At 44.7% G+C, this 13,523-nt stretch overlaps 1 protein-coding gene across 1 annotated transcript in view; it reads right to left on the reverse strand.

Moving 5' to 3' along the window:
- The window catches only part of GRSF1 (G-rich RNA sequence binding factor 1), a 324,061-nt gene that overhangs the window by 65,182 nt on the left and 245,356 nt on the right, over nucleotides 1–13,523 (reverse strand). The gene's annotated exons all lie outside the window — the stretch shown is intronic.

Raw genomic sequence — 13,523 nt, forward strand, 5'->3', positions numbered from 1 at the left:
TGTATTTGAAAAAATGGTTCTTCTATTGTGAATACTTGTATTTCACTAATTCTTCTGAGAGAGGTGATGGCAACAAGGAAGGCAGTTTTCCATGTTAGGAATTGCAGTTCACACTTATGTAAAGGCTGAAAAGGGGGACCCATAAGTCTTGTAAGGACCACGTTTAGGTTCCATACTGGCGCAGGTGGTAACCTAGGTGGGATTATTCGTTTTAATCCTTCCATAAATGCTTTTATTGCAGGTACTCTAAAGAGAGATAGATGCTGTCTATTTTGTAAATAGGCTTCAATTGCTGCTAGATGCAGGTGTATGGAAGAATAAGCCAAATTGGACCTTTGTAGGTGTAGAAGGTAGCAAATAATATTTTGGATGGAAACATCCAGTGGATCAATGTGATTGTTGTTACAGTATATTGCAAATCTTTTCCACTTAGCAGCATACCATGCTCTGGTAGTGGGTCTTCTAGCTTCTTTAATTATGTTCATACAGTCTGGTGGTAAGTTTAAGTAGCCAAACTCTAAGACCTCAGGAGCCAGATCGCCAAATTCAGTTGGTTTGGTTCTGGGTGCCTTATTTCTCCATGGTTCTGTGTTAACAGAGATGGCGTGAGCCGTAATTTCTGATGTGGAACCAGTGAGAGATCTAGTAGCGTGGTGAACCACGGTTGACGTGCCCATGTGGGGGCAACTAGTATTAGTTTGAGAGACTGTTGTCTGAGCTTGCGTACTACTAGTGGAATGAGTGGGAGTGGCGGAAAAGCGTACGCAAATCTGCCTGACCAGTTCATCCATATCGCATTTCCCTCCGACCGTGGGTGTGGAAACCTGGCGGCGAAGGTTGGGCATTTTGCATTTTCGTGGGTGGCAAACAGATCTATCTGTAGATACCCCAACTTTTGGAAGAATGGTTGGAGAACTTGTGGGTGCAGCTCCCATTCGTGAATCTGTTGTGACTGACGACTCAACGATCTGCTATCTGATTGCGAATTCCTGGATGGTGTTCTACTGTCAGGTGTATGTTTTGAGGGATGGCACATCTCCAAATGTTCTGTGCAAGCTGGGACAGTTGCAGAGAGTGTCCCCCCCCCCTGTTTTTGTATATAATACATCGCTGTCATATTGTCCGTCCGGATTAGAACAGCTTTGTTTTGTACTTGTACTTGAAAAGTTTTGAGTGCTAGGAAAATTGCTAGCAACTCAAAATGGTTGATGTGGAACTGTTTCTGTTGATTGTTCCATTGGCCTTATGTGGTATAATGCAAGAAATGGGCTCCCCATCCTGTGAGGGATACATCTGTCATGAGCACTATTTGTGGAACAGGGTCTAGGAACGGCCGCCCCTTTGTTACGTTTTTGGTGTTCCACCATTGCAGAGAGCGATATGTACGGCTGTCTACCAACACCAGGTCTGTGAGCTGACCTTGAGCCTGATTCCACTGTTGTGCTAGGAATTCTTGTAGTGGGCGCATTTGCAGTCTTGCGTGAGGAACTATGAAGATGCAAGGCGCCATCATACCTATTAGTTTCATGAAACACTCTGGCTTGAAGAGAGTGCTGGCATTGAAAAAGGGAGACTAAGTTCTGAATGCTTTGAATCCTGGCTTGACTGGGATACGCTAGAGCTGCCGATGTGTCTATGGTAGCTCCTAGATATTGATGAGCATGCGAAGGCTCTAGGTGCGACTTGGTGTAGTTTATTGTAAACCCTAAGTCGTGCAATGTTTGAATTGTTTGTTTTGTGTGTTGTACACACTGGTTGAACGATCTTGCTTTTATGAGCCAGTCGTCGAGGTAAGGGAAGACATGTATCTGTTGTCTTCTGAGATGTGCTGCTACTACTGCTAAGCACTTTGTAAACACTTGTGGTGCTGTTGTGACCCCGAATGGAAGGACTTTGAACTGATAGTGTTGTCCTTGTATGACAAACCTTAGATACTTCCTGTGCGCAGGATGTATAGGAACATGGAAATAGGCGTCCTTTAGGTCTAGTGTCGAAAGAAAATCTCCCTGCTGTAGTAATGGGAGTACTTGTTGTAAAGTGATCATGTGAAAATGATCCGATTGTATGTAGTGGTTGAGGGGCCTGAGGTCGAGAATTGGTCTTAATGTCCCGTCCTTCTTGGGGATTAGGAAGTACAGGGAGTAAACTCCTGTTTCTTGTTCTTGTAAAGGGACTACTTGAATAGCATCTTTTTCTAGAAGTGCTAGAACTTCCTGCTGAAGCAGAGTTATGTGTTCTGCGGACATTGGACGCTGCCTGGGTGGTATGTTTGGGGGGGTTGCTGTGAGTTCTAGGCAGTAGCCATGTTGGATAATCTGTCTTACCCACCTGTCTGTTGTGATGGAGTTCCAGACAGGTAGGAACTGTGATAGTCTGCCCCCCACAGGAGTGGAATGCTGTAGGGGAGGCAGAGGGAAGTCACTGTTTGGGAGTGGAAGAGGAGCGGTTGTTGTTATTACCTCTACCTCTTCCCTTATTGTTATTGCCTCTGTATCCTCTTCTAAAGTATCCTTTATTAGAGGAGGGTTGTGTGTGTGTCTTAAAAGATGATGTGGTATCTGTGCCGGTGTGCTTGGAGCCTCCTCTATAAAAGGAGCGGCGAAAAGAACTTCTAGTTTGGGTGGATTGTAATGCACCCATAGACTTAGCAGTGTCCGTGTCTTTCTTCATCTTCTCTAGTGTGTTGTCTACTTCCGGCCCTAACAACTGGTTCTGATTGAAGGGCTGGTTCAGGATGGTAGTCTGTACTTCTGGTTTGAAAACTGAAATGCGTAACCATGCATGACGTTTGAGAATAACACTAGTATTAACTGCTCTGGATGCTGTGTCAGCTACATCTAGTGCGCATTTAATTGAGGCATTAGATATTAATTTCTTGTAATTGCTCTGCTGCCTGATCCTTGTATTGATCTAGTAGGTGTTCCATTAATTTTTCTAGTTGGTCGTAGTGAGCCCTGTCATAGCGTGAAAGTAAGGCTTGTGTGTTTGCTATGCGCCAAATGTTTGTTGCTTGCGCAGCAATCCGTTTCCCTGACGCATCAATAATTTTAGATTCTTTGTCAGGCAGGTGTGTGTCACCAGAAGTTTGGGAATTGGCTCTTTTACGTGCATTTGACACTACCAAAGAGTCTAGTGGCAGATGTCCCTTAATGTAGACTGGATCAGCTGGTGCTGGTCTATACTTTTTTTCTATTCTGGGATTTAGCACCCTACATCGTACTGGATCTTTAAAAATGTCTGGAGCATGTTTAATGACTCCTTTGATCGTGGGTAATATTTGAGTGGACCTTTGTGACTGCTCAAAAGTGTCTAATAAGAAATCCTCCTCAATGGCATCGTAGTGCATTGAAACTCCATGGTAAAGGGCAGCTCTGTTTAATAGATGATTAAACCCAATACTATCCTCTGGAGGGGAAGGTTTTGTTGGGTAGTACTGAGGATCAGGGATGTCTGGCGCATAGATTATGGAAATGCCCTCTACCTTGGCCTACCAAAAACCTTGATAAATAGGCTACAGGTGGTGATGAATGATGCCGCTCGTCTTATCTTCAGACAGCCAAGACACACTAAAGCATCCCCCCTGCTACAAAGCCTCCACTGGCTCCCTACTAAGGAGCGAGTGGAATTTAAAAATCTGTGCATCGCCCATAAAGCCATCTATGGCATGGCACCTGCTTACATCAAAGATCGCCTGGTAATGTATAGCCCAAAGAGAGCTCTTAGGTCCTCAGACTCTCAGCTATTAGTCTGCCCTCGGTACAAACTTGCCACCAAGGGCGGTAGAGCCTTTTCGGTGCTGGTTCCGCATTTATGGAACACACTACCTGAGCCACTACGAAAGGAAGGAAACCTCCTACGTTTCAGAAAGGGGCTGAAAACGCTGTTGTTCAGGAGAGTCCTGTGAGCCACGTAGGCCAGTGGATGCCCTCTGTACTGTCAAAGTTGTTGTTTACCATCGATTCCCGAGCGCTTTGAGGCCTGTAGGTGATTGAGCGCGCTACAAATCAAAAATAACATAACATAACATAACATAACATTGTTTGGTGGAAAATTATATGCATCGTCATCCTTGGGATATTCTGGATTGACATCCTCATCTAAAGGGTATGTATGTGTCTCTGGTACGTCATCCCCCCCTCCTAAATCATACTCCTCGTCAGTGTGGTGTGATGATGCAGGAGATTTAACAGGAGAAGTTATAGGTTCAATGTGAGGAGGGATAGGAGAGGAAGAAGGTGAAGGAGACGAAGGGTGCATTGGAGAAGTTGCACAATCCTTTTTGGCAGGAACCACAAGTGGGAGTGGTGTCTCTGCTGGTCTTTTCTTATAAGGAATTGCTTCCACATGTCCTGTTTTTGGATTAATATAGACTTTTTCCTGTCTAGGATCTGGTCTAAACAGTTCTTCCTCTTCTATAATCTTCTTCGGCGTCGATTTTTTCGGTGCTGATAGGGGTTGCTTAGTATTCTTTGCCTTAGGCGGAGTGATTGAGTCCTGTGGCAATTTCTTCGGTGCCGAAGGAAGTTTAGGCTTGTTTGTATCAGGCCTTGGAGTCTTTGGTACCGATATTGGAGATTTTGGCGTGGAGACAGGTTTTGTTGGGCCTGCGGCGTCGGAATCTAGCTTCCCTTCCTTATTTTTGGAACCGGAGGGTTTCAGAGTCGAAGCTTTCGGGTCCGGTACGGTTCCTGGCTTCGGCACTGATGTGTCTTTTGGTTCGGGTGCCGAAGGGTCTTTGGGCACCGAAGGACGTTTTGGCTTCGGTGTCGAAGAGTCCTTCGGTGTTGAAGGATGTTTCGGTGCCAATGGAGGAGGTGGAATTGGCACATGTGGTTTTTTCGGCGCAGAGGCACCGGAAGGCGTAGTCTTTTTTCTCGGAGCTGAGCCCGAAGGCGGGGCGTCGGAGAGTAAATTTCGGTCTCGACTGGGCCCCATGGGCGGAGTGCTGACCGCTGCCTTTGGCTTGGGTAGTGTATGTTGTGCAGGGGCAGTGGTACTCACGGGCTGCCGAGACGGTATCGAGTCGTCTGAGTCTTCTCCCCCTGATATAATCTGGAGATCAAGCGAGTCTTCCTCGGAGACGAGTGGAGCCTCGTCCTCGGAGAGGTCTTCGAGTGGATCTTCCTCCTCGGAGACGTCTTCTACGACGATTTCTTCCTCAAAGATGGCCTCTGGTGCTGGCGCTGATATCCTCATCTCGTGTCGACGGGCCCTCCGATCCCGAATGGTCTTCTTCGATCGGAAGGAGGCACAGGCTGTGTAGGTCGACTCATCGTGTTCTGGCGAGAGACAGAGGTTGCAAACCTTGTGATGGTCGCTATGAGGGAATTTTGCTCGACATACCGGGCATCTCTTGAATGGAGTTCTGTCCATGAGGCGGAGGCCGTACGGCGCCGATAGGCCCAACGGCCCGCGTCGACGCACCGGAATGTAGCTGGTGATGTCAAAAAGTCTATTCGATGTCGAAAAATGATTATCTAAAGTTTCACGCTTCGAAAATTCAGAAAAAGTATTTTCTAGCCGGAGCGGAAAACTTTCATCCGAACCCAGTGGCGGAAAAAAACGAATCTGAGGATGGAGTCGATGACCATGCGCAGTATTGTCCAAGGGAGGAGTCACCTATCTCGTGACTACAAAGACTTCTTCCAAGAAGACAACAACCTGCAATCATCCGAGCCCAACACCAGGTGGCGATCTATTGCTAAGTGTACAATCTGCAGCTCATATGCCTCGAACAGTAATATTTATGTTTATTCTACTAAATCTGATTTTCAAACTACTGTATTGCAAATTAGCTTATGCTCCTGTAAATCCGGTGATCCATCGTGCCAACCCACTGCACCTTTCTGACAGACCATGTTCTATGTACCATCTACTCAGTGCTTAATTTGTAAAAAAAAAAAAAAAAAAAAAAAAAAAGAAGAAGTGCAAGTGCAGAAAATGTTGCCAAGGAGGCCACCGCTCACGTCTTCCTCCGGTGAATCCCACTTTCAATACTTTCACTGCCTCAGTCTCAATCTTATAACCTTGTTCTGTTGTCTGTCCCCTAAGTCTTTGCTCTAAGAGTCTATCCTCTCACCTCTCTAATTAATTTCTATCACCTTTGTCACACCCTGTAGTTCTGATTTGCCCTCTATTCATTTTAGCCCTGCCCTTTTTTCTCTTCACTTTTATCCATGCTCTGCTCTCTCTCCCCTCGATCTTCACTCTTTACTATCACTCTCTAGCAGTGATTAGCTGTGACTCCATTTTATCATTTGTCTGCTTTTTTCCTATGTCCTATACTCCACATCCATTCATTCCATCTTCTCTCTTCTCAATGCTCTCTTCTTCATATCATGGCTGCTTTCTCTTAGTATCTGATTTGCTCTCCCCCTTTTCTTCTACTTTGCTACGTTTTATCTCTCTCCTCTTGTTGTTTCTTCTCCTCTTTACTCTTGCTGTCTCTCATCTATAACACTGCTGCTGCCTGTGACCCCTGTTGTCAGCCTGTACATGTCCCTGCTATTTTGAAGTCTGCGTTTTCCTGTTGTCATTCCTAATGAAGCGGAAGATGACATGTTTTACTTTCTTACCTACACTGAGTGCAAAAAAAATGAAAATGCTTTTTTGCATATATTAAGCAGTGTGGTATGACTAGGTTTATTGCGGAACAGGCGGCTGCTTGAGCACAGCAGGTCATGTCACTGCTAGTGCTGCCTGTAATTAGTAGGTCCAGGGATGGCTATGACATCGGCATCCACTGCTCAGCTTGCTGTGATCCTGCCGGCTACAGCACATGCATTGTCCCCAGCAGTAATGCTGCCAATGCCGGTAAGTATGGCTGAGGTGTCTTCTGGACTCACTCCCGCTCAGCAATTACCATGCTGGGATGCAGCGCACAGATTCTACTGGTGACTCCATGGCGCACAAAAGTTGTGTTGGGCCACAGCCGTATCAAGCACATTGAGGATAGCAGCAATGTAGGGCTACTCTGGCAACGCAACAAGTGGAAAGTCCACACTTACTTTAATGTATTCTTCCTCAAGAGCATTCACTCCCAAGTTCCAAATGCGCTCTTGCAGCTTCCTTGCCTCAACTCAGTCATGAGCCAGCCTGCAGCTACAATTATTCAATGGGAGGTTTAGGCTCAGGCAGTGGCAGGGTGCAGCAGACTAGGGGAATAGAATGCAAGCCATAGTTTGTCGATGACTTCTTGGATTTGTGATTAGCGTGATGACATCATCACTAACGTGGTGATACACAATCATGCCTGCCTGGACAGGCATATGCCGGCCTGCCTAGGAATATTTACCAGCCAGTCACCATGCAATGTACGTTATTCTTTTTATTTTGAATTGAACAATTAATATTGAGACCACCAACTGCAGATTCAGAAATTGTAGCCCCGGCCTTGTGAAAGAAGTGCTCAAATTAAGCACTGCATCTACTGAGGCATTACACTCTGTGCTTTCTTGAAGCTTTGATGCACAGGCCGAACAATATCATGCAGGCATCCCAATAACAAATGCGGGAGGCAGGGATTAGAAACATGCAATAGCCCGAACAGGGAAACTCCTTTTGATTTGCAACTTTTCTTGCTCAAACTAACTACGACTCAACTCTTCCTAGTCAGAGAAGCTGCTGCCTTGAAGCTTCCGGAGAACATTTTGGCCACAGTTGAAATAAATGACTGGTAGCATACAGACATGGAGAAAAATAGGTTCTGAATTCAGAGCCTTGCATGGACGCTCCATTCCTGTGGAGATGGACTTAAAGGCCGGTACATTTTGTTTTATAAATAAAAAGGGCAAGGATTGTCAACAATCCTTTGATAGCAAGAATGTAACCTATCTTAGGACCAAATACCCCCAGCGTTTCAAAACGAAAACAATCCAAGGCGCATAGTGTGATGCATGAGGACTACAAACTCAATCACTGCTGCTGCCATGTAGTAGATGAAGGATAGGTAGTCATCAGGCAGAACCAGTGAAACTGTTGCAGACAATGTGCTAGGTTTGCTCAGTGACACACTGATGATGTAATCCTCCACAACTGTGTAAAAAAAAGCTTTTTTAGCATGATGCCAAGTGTTGTGTAGTGAAACAAGAGCAAGGCTGCTATGTCTAGTGTGACATTTGTACTCTAAGTGCAGCTTCTGGTGAAAATTTGCGATGACAATCAACTAAGGCTAAACCACGTAAAATGGGAAATTTCACATTGGGAGTTAGAATATCATACAATCCTCCACCTGTCCCTTGTATTTGTCTAGTTTGTTGTGCTGACATTATGCAGCTCTCTGTCTCATGAGCTGCCTGATGACCTGACTGGCTGCTCTTTGATGTTACAATCTCCTCCTCAACGTCAAATGTTGCCCTCTAATTCTTTAAGATTGTTCTGTGGAATCATAGGTTATTTAACGACCTAACTAACAGCTCTATGTACTTATAGGATGCTATTTTACCTACTGGGATTCCTTAAGACCACTAAGGCAGGTCGGGGAATATATACATCACTTTGTGACCGTAATGCCTATTGTATAACCGAAGCTACTTTATCACCCCATGAGATGCACTATGACTTCAGGTTTCTCTGTCAATTTATAGGCCACTTTATGACGTCACTGGTTGCTCTAGCACCTCACAGACTACTCTATATCTTCAGATGATGTTCTAGGACCTCACAGGTCACTCAATGACAATGCTCGTTAGTCTATGACCTCAAAGGCCTGTGTCCTCACAGACCACTCAATGAACATGCAGGATTGTCAGTGACCTCACAGGTCGCTCTGTCACCCCAAAGGCCACTCAACAGCACAGGTTATTCTATGAGCGTAAGTCTGCTCTGAGCCCGATGATCTGATAATTCCACACAACTCTAAATACGGATCTGTGCCATAAGGGATTATGTCAAATCAATAAAGGAGAACAAGCGTTTCTATTACTGACTCGTCCAGCGAACGAGTTCTCTATGCACTTGGGTTATAAGATCACAAGAGGAAGGAAACTTACTGTTTCAGCAGATCATTTTACCATCACATCTAGCCGTATATGTCGTTTTCATGCAATAACCCACATCCTTTTGTGTCTAATTGTAAATCTTGCTGCGTTTCACAACTGCAGGCCTTATGTGCCACCCAGTGAAGATGCTAGTACATCACATTTTTCAGCAAGCTCAGGACAATGCAACTAGACTAAGGAATCTGATGGCGATCGGTAAAATGTGGCAGTCTCACATGGCTTGACCAGGGTCAGGCAGTGCTGCATGGAATGCCCTGAGATTTAGGACAAGCTAAAGCATACAACTGGGCTGTATGTTAAAATATGGGTTGTCAGTAATATTGACCTTTATAGCAACTCTAGAATACAGATAAGTTAGTAGTCGGCATTTATAAGTTAACAAGATCTTCGCATTTCCCAGTGCAGTGAAAAAAAACGGCGTCAACTTTGGTAACTTGCCTTTATGCCTTTCATGTCTAGCAGATTGTTATTCAAAGCTATAGCCCTGCGATTTATCCCACGTCATTAAGAAAATTCACTAAAGCCCAGCAACTAAAGGTGGTTCCTTTTCCTTTGTGTGCTACAAGAGGCATACTGTGCTATTTGCTGCACAGTGTGGTAGTAGCATTATGTAAACAAGCCGGCAGGAAAACTTTGCAGCCTCAAACGCGACGGCAGATAGCAATTCTTCCCACTGCGCCACTGCACTTTACAACACTCTTCTCTATGCCACTGCTCTCTATGCCACTCTACTCCACACCAGTGTACTTACCACTCCATTCTACTCTACGCCACTGTTCTCTACGGCACTGCTCTCAATGCCACTGTACTCTACTTTGCACCACTCTAGGCCAATGTACTCTACATTACTCCACACCACTGCACTCTATGACACTACTCTGCATGCAACTCTGTTGCACTTAGGCCCATGCTCTCAAAGTTACAACACGCTGCCATTCTTCTGTGCCTTTTGCTGCATAATGTGTTATAGCATTATATTAAAAAAGGACAGTGGGAAACCTTTGCAGCCTGCCATCTCGACAGCAGACAGCAATTCTTCCCACTATTTTGCAAGATACTTGGAAGGAATGGGGGTTTGTTTTTAGCACTATTGATAGTTCAGAATAAGATTATCCACCTCCTCCAGTTCACAGCAGAGGACTTCTGCTTGAATAAGGTAGGAAACAAAAACTAGCCAAATGTGCCTGCCTAGGGTTGGTGAAGGGGCACTCTCCTTTTCAGTCTCTGTAACACAATGGGCAAAGTGCATTAAAACCAAGGGAAAAAGCCCACGCATTATGTAGAGAGAAGCAGGCAGGGGGAGTAGGAGAGAGGAAAAATAGTACCGCAATGACGTCGGGGCAGTGGACAAGCACTGATTAACTAGGATCAATTTGTGCTTGGTCCATGCTCCAGTGAAATGACCAGAAATTATGTTTGGCCAGCACTGGCCAATTAAAGAGGCTGCAAAGAAGAGGCACGCAAAAGAAAACGAGTGGTAAGCTATGGGTGGGTTCCAAGCCCTTTTTGAATACAATAGTCCCTCACAAGCTAGCGCATGCACTCTCGGGATAGACCTTAAAAACATGTCATTTATTCTGTCTGTTGTGAAGAACTCTTATAACCGCCGTCAAGGTTTGCATTATGTAAATCGTCCAAAAATGAAATTATATTATGTCCGTCACCCACTCTCTGATTTCTCCGTCCAAAAGATATCCATCTCGTGGCTACTACGCACTCTGAAACATCGAGATTCAATCCTGACTTCCTCGATTGACGAAATTGTGTGATCTTAGGCAAACCGTTCATTTCATGATCCTTCTTTTTGCTCACCATCACATATAATAGCATCTTCAAACACGAGTTCAGGATGTTTTATGTACAAAAACCTCTTGTTTGAATTAACAGACTATATTTTTGCTCCACGTATATGAAGAATCTAGCCTACATGTAAGGTACACATGACCACCTGTCTTGCCTCTTACTCAGGACCACTGGAATTATGTGATTTATCGGCAGCTGTGTTTTCCGCATAATTATGGATTTGCCACATTTGTAACATTACCCATCATCGGCTGCATAATCTACAGATTTTAACAAAATAAATCTTGCTTCTAGCTCAGAAGGATCAAAAGGTACTAAAAACGCAGCAACATGTTGCCATGCAGTGGAAGGCCCTTTGTAAATGCTGACCGGTCACCTTTCTGTTACTTATTGCTATTTTGGTTGTAAAACTGGTAAACATGAGATGAGATCTATGCACAGTGTTAATGAATGTGAAAAATAACCATGACAAAACAATGAAGTGATACTAATACAAAATGTGCTGCTTTACGCCACAAAATTTCCCTTTTCAGGCTGCATAACAGTTAGTCCTGCAACACAGCTTGGTCCTCCCCGCCGCACGATTGTAGTGGCCATGCTCTTAGTACACTAATAGCATTGTCATCAGGGCGGGTCCAAGAAGATTTCTCAGTTCATATTTAAAAACATTCAATTTTAAGAACTGCTCCTCAATGCAGTGATATAGTCTGAGGGTGAAAAGCTTCTAGATGTTAAGGTACACTTTTTTGATTTTTGAAGACACCTTATTGTTTTCAACAATGATATTTGTTGCAAGGTTTGCTTGTCAAATACTTTAAGGCTCATCTCATACATGGGCTCTTGGAGTCAGGGCCAACCATTCACTCCATTTTATTTAGCTCGATTCTCCACGTGAACGGTACCGGCTCGCCGACCTCTAACTAGGACTGAAAAACCCCAAAGAGAATGGGTGCGGGAAAAGGCTCCCTCACTGGAAAGTGTGGAGGCCCGCTCCCAAAATGCCATGAGGAGTATGTTCCCTCCTGGATGCCATTTTATGAGCCCACGGGGGTGCCCTGGAAAGGATGCTCTTCCTTGGTATTGCCCACTTTGTTCATGTCCCTGTTGTGTGCCCTGGTTTCCCGGTTGGTATGTTTGTTGGTAGCCATGATGGGAGGTAGCAGGTTGGTGTGTACCTCTCCCCGCTGGTCTCCTTGATGGTGTGCCTCTACGCATGCCTCTGAACTGTAGATCCCCAATGGATCTTGCAGTTTCATTGTCCTTTTTTAGTTGATTTACCTGTTCATCAACCACACTTCCAAACAACTGTTCCCCATTTAATGGTAAGTTAATGATGTTGCTTTGCACTTCTGGCTTGAAGCCTGAGATTCTGAGCTATGCGTTTCTCCTTTCTGTGATGCCAATCATCATTTGCCTGCTAGATGTTTCAGCAGCATCGAGGGCTGATTTTAAACATGTATTTGCAATGTTTTTACCCTCTTCTACCAGGTGGCTAGCTCTTTTTTGGAATTGTTCTGGTAGATTTTGTAACAATTCTCCTACCTCCTCCCAATGTTGGTAAGCATGTCTGTTCAACAATGCATTTGAATTAGCTATGCGCCATTTATTAGCTGCGCTTCTTTCCACCTTCCTTCCTACGAGGTCCAGCCTCTTGCTTTCCTTGTCTGGAGGTGGTCCCACTGTAGTTAGTACGTTTGCTCTTTTTCTTGCTGTTGAGGCAACGATAAAGTCAGCTGACACTGATCCCCTCATGTATATAGGGTCTTTAGAGGAGTGTTTATACCTGTTTGTTGGTGTTATAGCTTTGCATGTAGCAGGCTCTTTGAATGCCTTTCTCACCTGGTCTAATACACTTGGCAGCATTGGGAGGAATTGATTTCTAGATTGTGTAGGCATCAGTGTCTCTAATAAAAAACATGATTGTGGTTTTTCTTCTTCTAGATGAACCCTACAAGTTTCTGGAGCTTTTTTAATCACTTGATTGTACAAGCCAATGTCATCTGGGAGTGATGGCCTCGAAGGATATGATTCCACAACCTCCGGATCTGGCCATTGGAGGTCTTGATTCTCTGAAATCGCCGATTCTGCATATGTTTGTTAGTCTTCCTCGACGTCTTCCCCGAAAAAGAATGATTCTTCCTCTTCTTCGATCGGTTCGTTTTTTTTTTGGCATAATTAGTTCTTTGTCAACCTTTTCACCTTCTGTATTTTTTGTTTTCGGTGGTATCTTGAATTCCTTCAAGCTTTCATCAAAGTCTTTTTTCCGTTGCAAGAAATTAGTCATTTCGGCTTTGAGCCTCTTTCTCTACCTCAGCCACGTGTGTTTCGGCGTTGAGATTTTCAGCTTTCTGTTTTTCGGCTGTCGATGGCGATCCGGTCGTCAATGTTTGTTTGGGCCGCTCTTTTTTCAATGCCAAGGCGTCCTTTTCCAGATTCTATTTCAACGTCTTTGTTTTGTCAAGGACCTATGCCATTCCGGAGTCCTTATCCAAGGATCCTACGGTTTGGTTTGGTTTGGATGCCACGGCGGTCGCTGAATGCTTCGATGCCGAGGATCCATTTGGAGGCCTAGAGTCTGATTTTCAAGACTCTTCTAGTTTTTCCGAGGACAACGACCCTCTTATCTCCTTTGAAGTCTTCTTCTCGAACTCCTTGACCAAAACAGCTCTGTCCTCGTCACCTTCTGGCCCTTCGGCGACATTAACTTCCTCCTTCCTGGAG

Source organism: Lissotriton helveticus, chromosome 2_1, assembly GCF_964261635.1.
Source record: "Lissotriton helveticus chromosome 2_1, aLisHel1.1, whole genome shotgun sequence".
Lineage (NCBI taxonomy): Eukaryota > Metazoa > Chordata > Amphibia > Caudata > Salamandridae > Lissotriton > Lissotriton helveticus.